At 36.5% G+C, this 16,227-nt stretch overlaps 1 pseudogene; it reads left to right on the forward strand.

Moving 5' to 3' along the window:
* Positions 1 to 297: 297 nt before the first annotated feature.
* LOC149224067 (pectinesterase 2-like) lies at positions 298 to 1,771 on the forward strand (annotated as a pseudogene).
* Positions 1,772 to 16,227: the final 14,456 nt, after the last annotated feature.

Raw genomic sequence — 16,227 nt, forward strand, 5'->3', positions numbered from 1 at the left:
GCAGTGTAAAAATCTTTTGTAAAAGAGAGGCAGTGTAATTTTTTTTGTGAAAGTTTTTGGTAAATCCCTCTGAGTGAAAGAGGATGAATGTTGCATCATGCATTATGTTTTTAATGAATACAAATCATTTTGTGGATGTGTAATACTCTGTTCTCGGAATTATTTTTTTTAAGCTTCCCTGTGCAAAGATCCTGTGGAGAGAAAAACAGAGCATTGCCTCTGTGTTCAGTTTTATTTGTTTGTTTTTGGGATTTTACCAGAAAAATCCCCAACATCCTTGACATCGTTGGTGTGTCAATGGGAACTCCTGTTACTTCCAGTGAAGTCCCCGACGACCCCCAAGGTAGGAAAGTATGGTCTAATTTAGTAAAGTCGGTCTGTATCCAGACAAGATTTCCCCACCGATGTGTGTCGTCTTTGGCATCATATCGTGGCTTCGAGACAGCATCACCCGATATTTTGATAAGTTTAGCCTTGACGGAGAGAATGGAACAGGCACAACATGCATACGAATTGTCCATGAGTCTAGACAGTGATATGATGAATGAAAGAGAACGGGGGGCATGGCAAGATTGTGTTGAGCTTTTGCAAGATACGTTGGACAGTCTCAACGTTTGTTTAAGCAACAATTTAATATCTATATATATATATATATATATATATATATATATATATATATATATATATATATATATATTATATATATATATATATATATATATTATATATATATATATATATAATAAAATTATAATATAATTAATATATGATTTTTCCCGTTTGTTTTGTTTGTTATGTGTGAAATGACAAAGTGCCTGTGTGCAATAGTTGTTTCTGAATGAGGTTCTAATGTATAACTTATCAAATGTATTTTTCCTTTATGCGATAGTTGTTTCTGAATCAGGATCTAATGTATAACTTGTCAAATGTATTAACGGTTCTTGTTTTTCCCATATTAAACGACAAATTGTCTTTTGTGTGATAGTTGTTTCTGGAAGAGGGTTCATTGCGAGAGACATGACGTTCGAGAACACCGCTGGACCTCAAAAGCACCAGGCCGTAGCACTTCGCGTAGGCGCAAACTTCTCGGTGGTATATCGTTGCAGCATCAAAGGATACCAGGACACTTTATATGTTTACTCCCTTCGCCAATTTTACAGAGAAGTCGATATCTATGGAACGGTTGATTTTATCTTTGGCAACGCAGCCGTGGTAATCCAAAATAGCAATATCTTGGTTAGAAGGCCTATGAGACAATAAAAGAACACAATTACAGCTCAAGGAAGAACTGATCCCAATCAAAACACTGGAATTTCCATTCATAATTGCAGGGTAAGCCCAGCTCCCGATCTGCAAGCTATTAAAAATTCCATCCAAACGTACCTCAGAAGACCGTGGAAGCAATACTCTCGCACAGTGTTCATGCAATCCATTTTAGATGATTTGATCGATCCCGCCGGTTTGTCCGAATGGCAAGGAAGCTTTGCGCTTCAAACATTGTACTATGGCGAGTATATGAACAGAGGCGTCGGTGCAGTAACATCAAGACGTGTCCGTTGGCATGGATTTCATGTGATCAAAAGTGCCACTGAAGCAGCTAGATTCACAGTTGGCCAATTCATTTTTGGTAATTTGTGGATTCCTGCTGCAGGAATTCCCTTTACCCTTGGACTGATATGATGAATATCACAAAACCAGATATCTGATATTCATTTAAATGCTATCATTAACCGACCCTTCCTATGTCCAATGTTCCAGTCTGTATCCTATAGGACGTGCAAAAGTAGTAAAGAAAATAGTGTAGTACACATAACTTTCTATGCCATTTCATGTGTTACTTTCTCCAGAATGATGCCAAGGATTCCATTATAACAATAATTAAATGTCAGTTACAATCTATTCGCTTCATTTTTATTTCTATTAATTTAAATTTAATTGAATGATGGGTTAAGGATGTCGTGTGATTCATTTTTTTTTTATTATATTAATTATCTTTATAAAATATGAAATGGAGAAATTATGTATTAGTTTTATCGAATTAAATCATTTGCTTGCCATTTCAAATAAATACAACTAACTCATCATTCAATAAGATAGACCAATAGCTTATTTTAGTGAAAAGCTAAATGATGCAAAAAGGAAGTATTCTTCTTATGATAAAGAGTTTTAGGCAGTTGTGCAGGCATTAAAGAAATGGAGGCATTATTTAATGTCATAAGAATTCATTCTTTATACAGATAACCATGCATTACAGTTTATAATGCAGCAGCCAAAGCTCAGTCAGAGACATGCTAAATGGGTAGAATATCTTCAAGGCTTTCATTTTGTGTTGAAGCATATAACTGGACAGTCAAACAAAGTTGTAGATGCCTTAAGTGGAAGAAATGTATTGCTTCAAGAAAGTCAAATCCAAGTGTTGGGTTTTGATTTTCTTAAGGAATTATATGAGACCGATTCAGATTTTAAGGAGGCATTTGAGGCTTGTAAAAATCCTGTTTTGGTGGATAGGAGCAAGTGGCTGGACTATTTCCTACAAGATGGACTGTTATTTAAGAAAAATTAGTTGTGCATACCAAACTATTCAATGAGAGAGAATTTAATCAAAGAGAAACACAATGGAAGACTTGCAGGGCATTTTGGTACAGAGAAGACTTTTGAACAGCTCAACAGATTTTATTTCTGGCCGAAAATGAAATCTGAAGTGGAAAAGTATGTAAGAAATTGTAAAGTCTGCCAATATGCAAAAGGAAGGAGCCAGAACACAGGGTTGTATATTCCATTGCCAATTCCAGATAGGCCTTGGGATATGGTAAGTATGGATTTTGTACTGGGATTACCAAAGACTCAAAGAGGTTATGATTCAATCTTTATTGTAGTGGATAGATTTTCAAAAATGGCACACTTTATTCCATGTTATAAAACTAGTGATGCTTCTCACATTGCTAAATTGTTTTTTAAAGAAATTGTAAGATTGCATGGATTGCCCAAAAGCATTGTTTCAGACAGGGATTCAAAGTTCGTTGGACATTTCTGGAGAACACTATGGAAGAAGCTAGGGACTAAATTAAGTTTCAGTTCTGCCTATCATCCACAGACTGATGGACAGACTGAAGTTGTGAACAGAAGTTTAGGAAATCTTTTGAGGAGCCTTACTGCAGAACATCCAAAGCAATGGGATCAAGTGTTACCACAAGTTGAATATGCATATAATGACTCACCAAACAGGAGCACAGGACAGAGCCCATTCCATATTGTTTATGGAATGCATCCTAGAGGAATATTTGAATTAAGGAATTTGGGAAAAGAAGAAATGAGAAGTGCAGAAGGTGAAGACTTTGCTTTAAGAATCCAGGCGATACACGAACAGGTGAAACAACAGCTGCAGGATAGCAACATCAAGTACAAAACCAGAGTAGATATGAAGAGAAGAAAGGTGAACTTTGAAGTTGGGGACTTGGTTTTAGCACATCTCAGAAAGGAGAGATTTCCAAAAGGGGAGTATAATAAGTTAAAATCCAAGAAAATTGGACCGTGCAGAATACTGAGGAAATTCTCTGCAAATGCTTATGAGATTGAATTACCACCTGATGTGGGAATATCACCAATTTTTAATGTTGCAAACTTGTACAAGTATGAGAATGAAACTGCAGATGATACAGCATAGGATCAAGAGACTCCAAAGATTAACTGGGTAAAACAGTTATCCACAGCAAATAATTTACAGCGAGAAAGAATTCTAGACTAAAAAGTGCATAAGAAGACAAGGGGACGAGAATACTTCTAGTATCTGGTAAAATGGAAAGGACAGCCAATCGCTGACGCTACTTGGGTTACAAAAGACGTTCTACAGAAACTGGGCAAATCTGTAGACGAGCTCATGGACAGAAGCCCATGAAGAATTTTGTCCTCAGGAGTCTGATGTGGGAGCATGTGACTCAGAGGGAAAAAGTCTTCCAACTTATTCCAAAATTCCAAAACAAATCTACAGGCAAGGGAGTGGGGTCCTTTAGCCTGCAATTTCCATGTTTTTTTAGTTAAAAATAGGATAAAATAGAGAATAAAACATGCTATTTATGTCACAGATGGATAAGTTGTAATAAAGCTTTCACGCTTTAAATCATTCCTGTAAAGCATGCTTTTGTAACGGATAAGGTCTGAGAAGGCCTATCCTTTAATTATAAATAAAGAGGCAGCGATACTCTCAGCAGAGAAGAGAGGAGCGGGTGCCAAAGCATTATTACTTAAACTTTTCTCTCGGCGTTCTTAATCCAATGGGTTCTGGTAATATGTATGCATAATTTATCACTTTGTGTATTGACAGTGTGAAATTGTCTTACTGTTTCCGCATGATACATCTACTGTGTAACTGGCATTTGGTCGTTTTCCTTTTCATTTATGCATCTGCAGGCCCTTAATTACATTTTATAAGTTTCGCATATATTTCAGTTTACTTTAAAGATTCATACATTAAGCAGACACTGTAGCGGACGTCAAATACTATTTATATTGGTTCATACCCCACCGGGTCCGAACCAAATATCGCGTCGGAAGGGAGAGAGGGCCTTAACATTGCGAAAGCTCCGATATTCCAGAGCCAAAGTGGCATATCAAGTGCAAGCCTATAAGGATTTCAGGTCTGAAAGGAACCCGTAGCACGACCAAGTGAGCGAGCTCCGAAATCCGGAGCCGAAATACAATAGACTGGAGTTTAATGCATGTCGGGTCCGCAAGGCCCATTACATTAGCAAACTGCCGAAAGGGGAATCGCCGATATAAGTTGGACCCGAATTCAATATAGGGGGGACTATAAGAGGTGTTGGGTCCGCGGCATTTCGGAGGCCTTGCACCATTAATCCGCCGATAGCGACTACCGATGCGATATCGCATCGTAGGAAAAGGAAAGGGACAATATAAGTGCCAATAGTGTTTTAAAGTAATTCCTTTGGAATTACTGCCGATAGTGTATTGCATAAGTCCTCCCATAATAAAGCTGCCGATATTGTTGGGTGTATAATCCCTCTTATAAAGCCTCCGATAGTATTTGGGGTAATTCTTTTAAGAATTACCGAATAAAGCCACTATTTGTTAATTAAGCAAGATTACTGGGTTTTTAAGGAAACAAATGAAGATATCAGTTTAATGACTGATACACCTGAAGAAGGAGAAAAGGGAGTTGAGGCTGACATAGTAGAGCTTGCTGCCAGATTAGGGAGGTTATCCCTAACGCCTGCACCCACGCCATCATTAGTGGTATCAGAGCCATCAACTGACATTGAATTGAATCTCAGGAGCGGCAGAAGGATGGCTTTTAGAGTTGGAAGAGGACAAGGACGTGGTGGAAGAGGACGGCCTGTTACAAATGCTGAATTAATGGAAATAGTAGAAGAGCTGTGAACTAGATTGGATGCGTTAACTTCAGACAAAAACATAGATGATGGAGATGTCAGTGAACCCAAGGATGAAGCTACAGAGGAGGACGCTGTACAGGTTACTCCTGAGATGAGGTTCTTTTAGTCAATATTGAAATCCACAGCCAGGCCAAAGACCGAGGTACCAGTATACCAAGGAGGACTGAATCCAGAGAATTGATAGACTGGATCAATTGCATGGAGAAATTCTTCGATTATGAAGAAACAAAAGATGAGAAGAAAGTGAAGTTTGATGTCACCAATTTAAAAGGCCATGCAGCACTCTGGTGGGATGGTGTGCAGACATAAAGGAAGAGGCTTGGTAAGCAACCAATCAAGAATTGGAGCAGAACGATAACAAAGTTAAGAGGTAAGTTTTTTCCAAGTAATTATCAGCAAACATTGTTTAGACAAATGAAAAATCTTAGACAGAGAGATTTAACAGTAAAAGAATGCACAGAAGAGTTCTATAAAGTGAGCATAAGAGCTGGAGAAGCCCAAGATACAGATGAGAAGGTGGCCAAATATATGAACGGCCTCAGGATGGACATTTAGGATGAGATAAGTTTGTTGTCTCCTAAAACAGTAGAGGAAGCTTATTAGATAGCACTGAAAGCTGAAGAAAAACGCATGAGGAAGCAGTCTGCCAGAGGGAGAGGGACTTTCAGAGGAAAAGGAAGTCAAGGTGGTAGAGGAAGATCTACAGCACCTAAAGAAGGAGCTAGTAGTAGCTCAACCCAGCAAGCATCCACAGGAGGTGATGCAAGAGGCAGAGGGAGTTTTTCTAGAGGAAGAGGAGGTAGAGGAAGAGGCAGAGAAATAAGATGTTACAGATGTACCAAGCTGGGACATAGAGCTTTTGAGTGCCCAGAGAATGCAGAAACAAAGCAGAGGAATGCAATTGTTGCTCTAGCTGAGGGAGAGATACCAGTGGCAGTAGTAGCAGAAGAAGAAAATACACTAGAAAGAGGAGAATCTCTGGTAGTTAACAAAGTTTTACTTAAGCCAGCAAAGGAGGTGGCTGAACCGCCACAAAGGAAGACTTTATTCAGGGCAGTGTGCAAAGTTCAAGGGAAATGTTGCCAGATGATCATTGATAGTGGCAGCACTGATAATTTGGTCTCTACAGAAGTAGTGGAGAAATTGAAGCTGAAGATAATGAAGCATCCAACACCTTATAAAGTGTCATGGTTGCAAAAGGGACATCAACTGTTGGTAAGTGAACAGAGTGAAGTGGAATTTCAAGTGGGCAAGTATAAAGATAAAATTGTTTGTGATGTAATGCCAATGGACATGTGTCACATATTTCTTGGAAGACCTTGGAAATATGACAGAGGAGCCATACATGATGGGAAAAGAAACACCTACAAGTTTGGAAAGGATGGTGTCAATCATACGTTGTTGCCTCTGCAAGAAGAAGATGTACCGGGACAGAAGACTGATCCAAAAACTCTGTTACTTGGAGGAAAGGAATACCTGAAGCAGATTGAAGAAAATGAGGTAAATTTTGCTGTAATTTGCAAGCCCAAGGTAATAATGACTTCTACTAAAGTTTCTAATTTACCCATTGAAATTCAAGAAATGCTGGAGAAATATTGTGATATTATTGTTGATGATTTGCCTAATGAATTACCGCCACTTCGAAGAATCAGTCATCATATAGATTTAATTCCTGGAGCAAGCCTACCTAACAAAGTAGCATATAGGATGACTCCTGCAGAAAATGAAGAAGTTAAGAAACAGGTGCAAGAATTGCTTGACAAGGGACTGATCAAAGAAAGCCTGAGTCCTTGTGCAGTGCCAACAGTGCTGAGCCCAAAGAAAGATGGAGGCTGGAGAATGTGTACAGATTCGAGAGCCATCAATAAAATTACAATCAGGTACAGATTTCTGTTACCCAGAATTGAAGATTTAATGGATTGCTTGTCTGGAGCAAAATATTTTTCAAAACTAGATCTTAAAAGTGGGTATCATCATATAAGGATAAGAGAGGGGGATGAGTGGAAAACCGCTTTTAAGACCAATGAAGGACTATATGAATGGAGAGTGATGCCTTTTGGGTTGTCAAATGCACCAAGTACATTCATGAGGCTTATGAATGAAGTTCTTAAAGAGTTCATTGGTAAATTTGTAATAGTATATCTGGACGATATATTAGTTTATAGCAGGTCCAAGGAGGAGCACTTGAGGCATTTAAATTATGTCTTACAGAAGCTACAGCAAGAAAAACTATTGCTGAATCTGAAGAAGTGTTCATTCATGAAAGAGGAGCTGGTGTACTTGGGATTTGTTATTTCAGCTGAAGGGTTAAAGATGGATCCAGAGAAGATCAAAGCAATTATGGAGTGGCCTTCACCCAAAAGTGTTTTTGAGGTAAGGAGTTTTCATGGTCTTGCTTGCTTTTACAGAAAATTCATTAAGAATTTTAGTAAGATTAATGCACCTATTATTGAGACCATAAGGAAGTATAAACAGCCATTTAAATGGACTGCTGAAGTAGAGAGGAATTTTCAGCTGTTAAAGAATAAAATAACTTAAAAGATTGTTTTGGTTCTTCCTGATTTTAACAAAACTTTTCAAGTTAAGTGTGATGCCAGCGCAAAAGCAATTGGAGGATTTTTAAGCCAAGAAGATAGACCGATAGCTTATTTTAGTGAAAAGCTAAATGATGCAAAAAGAAAGTATTCTTCTTATGATAAAGAGTTTTACGCAGTTGTGCAGGCATTAAAGAAATGGAGGCATTATTTAATGTCAAAATAATTCATTCTTTATACAGATAACCATGCATTACAGTTTATAATGCAGCAGCCAAAGCTCAGTCAGAGACATGCTAAATGGGTAGAATATCTTCAAGGCTTTCATTTTGTGTTGAAGCATATAACTGGACAGTCAAACAAAGTTGCAGATGCCTTAAGTAGAAGAAATGTATTGCTTCAAGAAAGTCAAATCCAAGTGTTGGGTTTTGATTTTCTTAAGGAATTATATGAGACCGATTCAGATTTTAAGGAGGCATTTGAGGCTTGTAAAAATCCTGTTTTGGCGGATAGGAGCAAGTGGCTGGACTATTTCCTACAAGATGGACTGTTATTTAAGAAAAATCAGCTGTGCATACCAAACTGTTCAATGAGAGAGAATTTAATCAAAGAGAAACACAGTGGAGGACTTGCAGGGCATTTTGGTACAGAGAAGAGTTTTAAACAGCTCAACAGATTTTATTTCTGGCCGAAAATGAAATCTGAAGTGGAAAAGTATGTAAGAAATTGTAAAGTCTGCCAATATGCAAAAGGAAGGAGCCAGAACACAGGGTTGTATATTCCATTGCCAATTCCAGATAGGCCTTGGGATATGGTCAGTATGGATTTTGTATTGGGATTACCAAAGACTCAAAGAGGTTATGATTCAATCTTTGTTGTAGTGGATAGATTTTCAAAAATGGCACACTTTATTCCATGTTATAAAACTAGTGATGCTTCTCACATTGCTAATTTGTTTTTTAAAGAAATTGTAAGATTGTATGGATTGCCCAAAAGAATTATTTCAGACAGGGATTCAAAGTTCGTTGGACATTTCTGGAGAACACTATGGAAGAAGCTGGGGACTAAATTAAGTTTCATTTCTGCCTATCATCCACAAACTGATGGACAGACTGAAGTTGTGAACAGAAGTTTAGGCAATCTTTTGAGGAGCCTTTCTGCAGAACATCCAAAGCAATGGGATCAAGTGTTACCACAAGTTGAATATGCATATAATGACTCACCAAACAGGAGCACAGGATAGAGCCCATTCCATATTGTTTATGGAATGCATCCTAGAGGAATATCTGAATTAAGGAATTTGGGAAAAGAAGAAATGAGAAGCGCAGAAGGTGAAGACTTTGCTTCAAGAATGCAGGCGATACACGAACAGGTGAAACAACAGCTGCAGGATAGCAACATCAAGTACAAAACCAGAGCAGATATGAAGAGAAGAAAGGTGAACTTTGAAGTTGGGGACTTGGTTTTAGCACATCTCAGAAAGGAGAGATTTCCAAAAGGGGAGTATAATAAGTTAAAATCCAAGAAAATTGGACCGTGCCGAATACTGAGGAAATTCTCTGCAAATGCTTATGAGATTGAATTACCACCTGATGTGGGAATATCACCAATTTTTAATGTTGCAGACTTGTACAAGTATGAGAATGAAACTGTGGATGATACAGCACAGGATAAAGAGACTCCAGAGATTAACTAGGTAAAACAGTTACCCACAATAAAGAATTTACAGCCAGAAAGAATTCTCGACAAGAAAGTGCATAAGAAGACAAGGGGACGAGAGTACTTCCAGTATCTGGTAAAATGCAAAGGACAGCCAATCATTGACGCTACTTGGGTTACAGAAGACATTCTACAGAAACTGGGCAAATCTGTAGACGAGCTCATGGACAGGAGCCCATGAAGAATTTTGTCCTCAGGAGTCTGATGCGGGAGCATGTGACTCAGAGGGAAAAAGTCTTCCAACTTATTCCAAAAATCCAAAAAAAATCTACAGGCAAGGGAGTGGGGTCCTTTAGACTGCAATTTCCATGTTTTTTTTAGTTAAAAATAAGATAAAATAGAGAATAAAACATGCTATTTATGTCACAGATGGATAAGCGGTAATAAAGCTTTCACGCTTTAAATCATTCCTATAAAGCATGCTTTTGTAACAGATAAGGTCTGAGAAGGCCTATCCTTTAATTATAAATAAAGAGGCAGCGATACTCTCAGCAGAGAAGAGAGGAGCGGGTGCCAAAGCATTATTACTTAAACTTTTCTCTAGGCGTTCCTAATCCAATGGGTTCTGGTAATATGTATGCATAATTTATCACTTTGTGTATTGACAGTGTGAAATTGTCTTACTGTTTTCGCATGATACATCTGCTGCGTAACTGGCATTTGGTCGTTTTGCTTTTCATTTATGCGTCCGCAGGCCCTTAATTAAATTTTATAAGTTTCTCATATATTTTAGTTTACTTTAAAGATTCATACATTAAGCGGACACTATAGCGGACGTCAAATACTATTTATATTGGTTCATACCCCATCGGGTCTGAACCAAATATCGTGTCGGAACGGAGAGAGGGCCTTAATATTGCGAAAGCTCCAATATTCCGGAGCCGAAGTGGCATATCAAGTGCAGCCTATAAGGATTTCGAGTTCGAAAGGAACCCGTAGCACGACCAAGTGAGCGAGCTCTGAAATCTGGAGCCGAAATACAATAGACTGGAGTTTAATGCATGTCGGGTCCGCAAGGCCCATTACATTAGCGAACTGCCGAAAGGGGAACCGCCGATATAAATCGGACCTGAATTCAATATAGGGGGGAGTATAAGAGGTGTCGGGTCCATGGCATTTCGGAGGCCTTGCACCATTAATCTGCCGATAGCGACTGCCGATGCAATATCGCATCGGGGGAAAAGGAAAGGGACAATATAAGCGCCGATAGTGTTTTAAAGTAATTCCTTTGGAATTGCTGCCGATAGTGTATTGCATAAGTCCTCCCATAATAAAGCCGTCGATATTGTTGGGTGTATAGTCCCTGTTATAAAGCCTCCGATAGTATTTGGGGTAATTCTTTTAAGAATTACCAAATAAAGCCACTGTTTGTTAATTAAGCAAGATTAGTGGGTTTTTACGGAAACAAATGAAGATGTCAGTTTAATGACTAATACACCTGAAGAAGGAGAAAAGGGAGTTGAGGCTGACATAGTAGAGCTTGCTGCCAGATTGGGGAGGTTATCCCTAATGCCTGCACCCACGCCATCATTATGCCAATACCAAGGAAACCTGTACCATGGTAATCTCCAAACCAATACCATGGGAAAATACCTTGGTTATGTTAATACCAAGGACACATGTACCATGGTAATCTCCAAACCAATACCATGGTTATGTCAATACCAAGGACTCATGTACCATGGCAATATCTAAAACCATACCACAGGAAAATGCCTCGGTTATGTAAATACCAAGGACACCTGTACCATGTTATCCTCCAAACCAATACAACGGGAAAATGCCATGGTTATGTCAATACCAAGGACTCTTGTACCATGGTAATCTCCGAAACAATACCATGGTTATGCCAATACCAAGACTATCTGCACCAAGGTAATATCATGTGCCAACCTCCACACATGTACCAATACCATGGTAATGCCAATACCAAGAATACATGTACCATGGTAATACTTCTACAACATCATCATCAAGCCAAGAAAAGGCAACACAACGCAACACCATACTACCATCAAGCTACATCATCAAAGACTGACATGAACGGTTGACATCAATGCCAACATAACCAACTCAATGACAACGCAACTAGATGTAACCATGCTACAAGGAATTCCATCAACATATCAACTAGACTACATAGGGTTGACATCAATGGCAACATGGGCTAGCCACCATCATGAACCAATGCCAACATCAGCTAGTTGGAACCATGCACACCATAATGCCAAAAATACCCCCCTTTGGCATTGACGGAAACCACACAAACTCTCTAGCCCATCATCCTCTATCACTCCCCCTTTGACATCAATGGAAAAGGGTTAAATCCATCTAATAAGGTAGCAAGAATTGAAGCGCAAACACTAGAGAAATACATCTCTACATGGATGAAAAATTATGTATATCAATCAATAATGATACTCTCCATATCAACAACAAGCAACATAATGAACCAGTTATCATCTAGAGGAGAATACCAACCAATAACTTCTAGTAGCAAGTAACAATATGTAAACATAAGATAACCACAAGCATCCTCAATGAACATTACGTAATAGAAACTATAAGTAGCATCAAGTATATGCGACAATATGCACATAAGTCTCCAACCAACACTCTCCGCATAGGAGCAACATCAACCTCTCTACTCATACCATGAGGTCAAAACCAAACAATAAAACCATAGCATGAGGCACATCATGAATTCCTCCAAGCAGACCATAATGCCAAAGATGGATGTCTAAAATAAACAAGAGAAAATAAATTCTCTCCCTAAACACATGCCCTCTCCAACATCAATCCATCTTGTAGTGAATCGCTTTCGCTGCAAGCAATGCTTCCTTTTAACAAATAGAAGCACCATATGGACTAAGACTCCACATGACGATGACTCAAGTGACATATACATTGATAAATGCATGGTTGTAGCAATGACATAAAAATCTCATACGTGAATATTACATGACCTTATGACCCATGACTACAAGACCAAAAGATAGTATAATTCATACACTTAGCTCCATGAGCATATTACATAGATTTTCAATGAATTTCATTGTTGTTATGATCATCTCCTATGGACCACTGAATAAAAAATATGATACATTATGATTATTGCATCATCATTATCCCATACATATGGCTGCAAAATGACTCCATAAGGCTCCTCCATAACATGCTTAGCACCATGTTGACTCAACATACTATTGACTGGACTCTCAACCGATACATAATGATGAAACAATAAGAAATACATGGTTGTAGTAATAACCATATAACAACTCATACATGTTTGGTCCATGCCTCAATTTATCTCTACGCATCCTGTACCAAGTATCTTATTACATGCATGGTTGTACAACTTTTCAACCAACTATCATTGGAGACCAAAAACATATATATGGCTGAAAAATGTACTTCTTTCACTCAAAAAATAAATGTGAGGAAACTACAAATAACTGAGTGACAAACAATGAGATAAATGTCAAATAACTCAAGTAAATCCCATAACATGGATAGCTCCCCCTAAGCTCAATATACCTCCAATATGCAGGTTGACACTGTACTCATCATAATTGTTTTTATAATTGTCATACACCCCCTCACAAGGTTATGAACCTTTCATAAACTCTCTAGTCCTCTATAAGCATAAAAGAAATAATCATGGACTACAGGAGAGGATGTTATTCATAACTTGAAGAGTTGTTGCTCCTTCTTTCTCCATATAGTCTTTCACTGCTTATTTTCTTCCTTCATTGGTTTACTACTAGGTCCTCTTTGTTTTTGTTTCTTTTGTTGATTTTATTTGGGATAACGGGGTAGCAAACAATCTCTTGCCATATGGCCAAAGTTATGACATGTGTAGCACTCCACATGGCTAAGATATGAAGCAAGAGGATCAAATCTCTTGCTACTCATGTCAGGTCTATACCTTGCATTAAATTTTCTCCTCCTCCACCGATTGGACCTGCAATCTATTTCCTTATGTCCAAACAGGTGACATGAGTAACAATAACCACAAAAACCATGATTATACCTATTGCCCAATCTCCTTGGCTACTGAAATTGCTACAAGCTTGACTAATTTGATCTATACATTATTCTCTAGCAATTAGCAACAACATGCCCAAATTTGTGATAGTTGTAACATTCTACTTTATGCGCAAAAGGAACAAAGGGACTTTGGTTCCTTTCAAATTTTACACATCTGTCATGATCTTCTCTTGGAGAAAAATATTTTCTGAATGTATGAGCTCCTTGGGATTTTATTCTTTGTTGTTGTTGGTTCTGCTGATTGATCTATTGCTGGTTTTGCTTCTTATTTCCTTGGTTTGTACTCTTGCTGCTCGTATTGTTTGTTGCAAGTTTCTTGGGTTCTTCTTCTTTGTTGTTTTTTCCTCCATACAAACTAGACTAACGATTTTGAAATCAAAGACTACATTTATCCAATGGTGATCTCTCGATCTTAAGAAAACCATCCAACGCCACGATGCTCTTCTCGATCTTTCGCTGCTTTTTCAACGACACCACTTCAGTGTCTAATCTCTCACATTCATTTTTATTTTCTTGGTATTTCTTCCTAATTCCTTCCTCAACTTTTTCTTATCCTTCGAACTTAATCTTTAAATTAAAGTTTAAAATATTAATTTTATAATTTTTATAATTTAATTTTGTAATTTTTTTTATATAATTCAAATATTTTTTGATTTTGATTTTAATTGTTTTGAATTTTTTTAACCTTTTTTATTTTAATGTTTTTTTTGCTAATTAGATAATTTTTTTCTTAAATGAGGTTTTTATTTTTTATTTTTATTTTAAAAATGGTTTTTTTTAACTATATTTTTCTTTTTATTTCATGTTTATTTTCATTTTTCATTTTTATAAGTTAATTTTGGTTTTTTTTTTTTTGTTTTTTAAATTTTTATTTATATTTAATTTATTTTTTGTCATGAATTGAATCGTCCTCTTGCCACCCCTAGCGGGTTGGGCCTCGGGTTGGCCAAGGAATTTATTTTTTTAAGCTTTTAATTTTCTTTTACTATTATTATATTTTATTTTTGAAACTTTTTTTTTCTTAATTTTTTTATTTGGTTTTTTCTTTTTCCCTTTTTTTTTTTTACATGGTATGGTTAATTTTTTTATTTTATAGTTTTTTTTTTTGTCATTTCTATATATTTCATATTTTTGTCATGTTTCTTTATGTTTTATTAATATATTTATTATATTTGATATTTTTGTCATGTTTTATTAATATCTTCCTTATATTTCATATTTTTGTCATGTTTTTTTATGTTTTATTACGTGTTATTATTTTTTAATTTTTTTTTTGTGTTTTTTTTTTCAATATTTGAATTTTTGTTTTCTTAAGTATCCAGCAACTCGATCCCATTATGTGCAAATTGACAGTTGATTTTAAAATTTTCATTATAATGAATCGAGTGTGCACCCACAATGTGTTAATCTCATGATTAGTCTTTAATTGTTCATTACAATGAGTTGAATTCACTTACACTGTGTGTCAATTTGATAGTTGATTTTTAGTTTTTCTTTGCAATGTATCAAGTTGTCTTAGGCCAAGATTTTAAAATTGTTATACATTTCACATTCATAAAAAAATAGTCTTGGTATAATAACTCTTTCATTCAGTGTTCATTTTAAAAGTTTTTTTAGTCATAAAATTTTTTCATAACCTTGAAATATTTTGAAAACTTAAAATTGTTTTGTAGTCATAATTTTTTGTTTTAATTTCATGGTTGAAAAATTGTCAAGATTTTAATGTTTTTCTAATTCGTGATATTTTATCATTAATGCTATGGTTGAAAACGGTTGTAAGTATTTTTTCTTAGCAACATGTCTAAAAATTGTTGAAATTTTAAAGTTTTTCAAATAAGTGATATTTTAAATTTAATGTCATGCTAAAAAATGGGTGGAATTTTAAGGCTTTTCAAAGACACGATATTTTATCTTTAATGTCATGCCTGCAAATCGTTGGAAGTTTAAATTTTTTCAGAATCATGATATTTTATTTTTAATGTCATTATTAAAAAATGTTTGAGATATACTCTGAAAAAAAGACGTTATTCTTGCATCAACACTTTTTGATTTCAAGGTGTTTTTTGCACCAAACAAAATGGTTGTTATTGTTTTTTACTGTTATTTATAAAAAAGATTGAAAGTTTACTTCGAAAACAGATTGGTGATGTAGAATCAACACTTTTTTGTCGAGTTGTTTTTTCATATTTTTGTGGGGTTTTTGGGTTCAAGTACCTCTTTTGAGGTAATAGTTCTCATTTGATCGGCAACTATGTTCAAACTCAAAAGCTAAGGAATGATTCTTCAATAGTTCTTTGAATAGTAAGCCTTTAACTCTTTACACCACTGAGCCTACACCCTGCTCAAACCCTTGATTTGAATATGCGTATGAACTTCCTCACACAGCTCCGCACGCAGATGGATCTCTGTGTTTCACAACTCCATGTTTACACAATATTTCACAGAACGCTTATGAACAATGACAAGATAGGTGGTTGATCGGCTTTGAGATGCCTCTTCCTCACAGGGCTCAA

This window comes from Pinus tabuliformis, chromosome Q (assembly GCF_031772625.1).
Source record: "Pinus tabuliformis cultivar Carrire ecotype Pingquan chromosome Q, CPIR1, whole genome shotgun sequence".
Classification (NCBI taxonomy): domain Eukaryota; kingdom Viridiplantae; phylum Streptophyta; class Pinopsida; order Pinales; family Pinaceae; genus Pinus; species Pinus tabuliformis.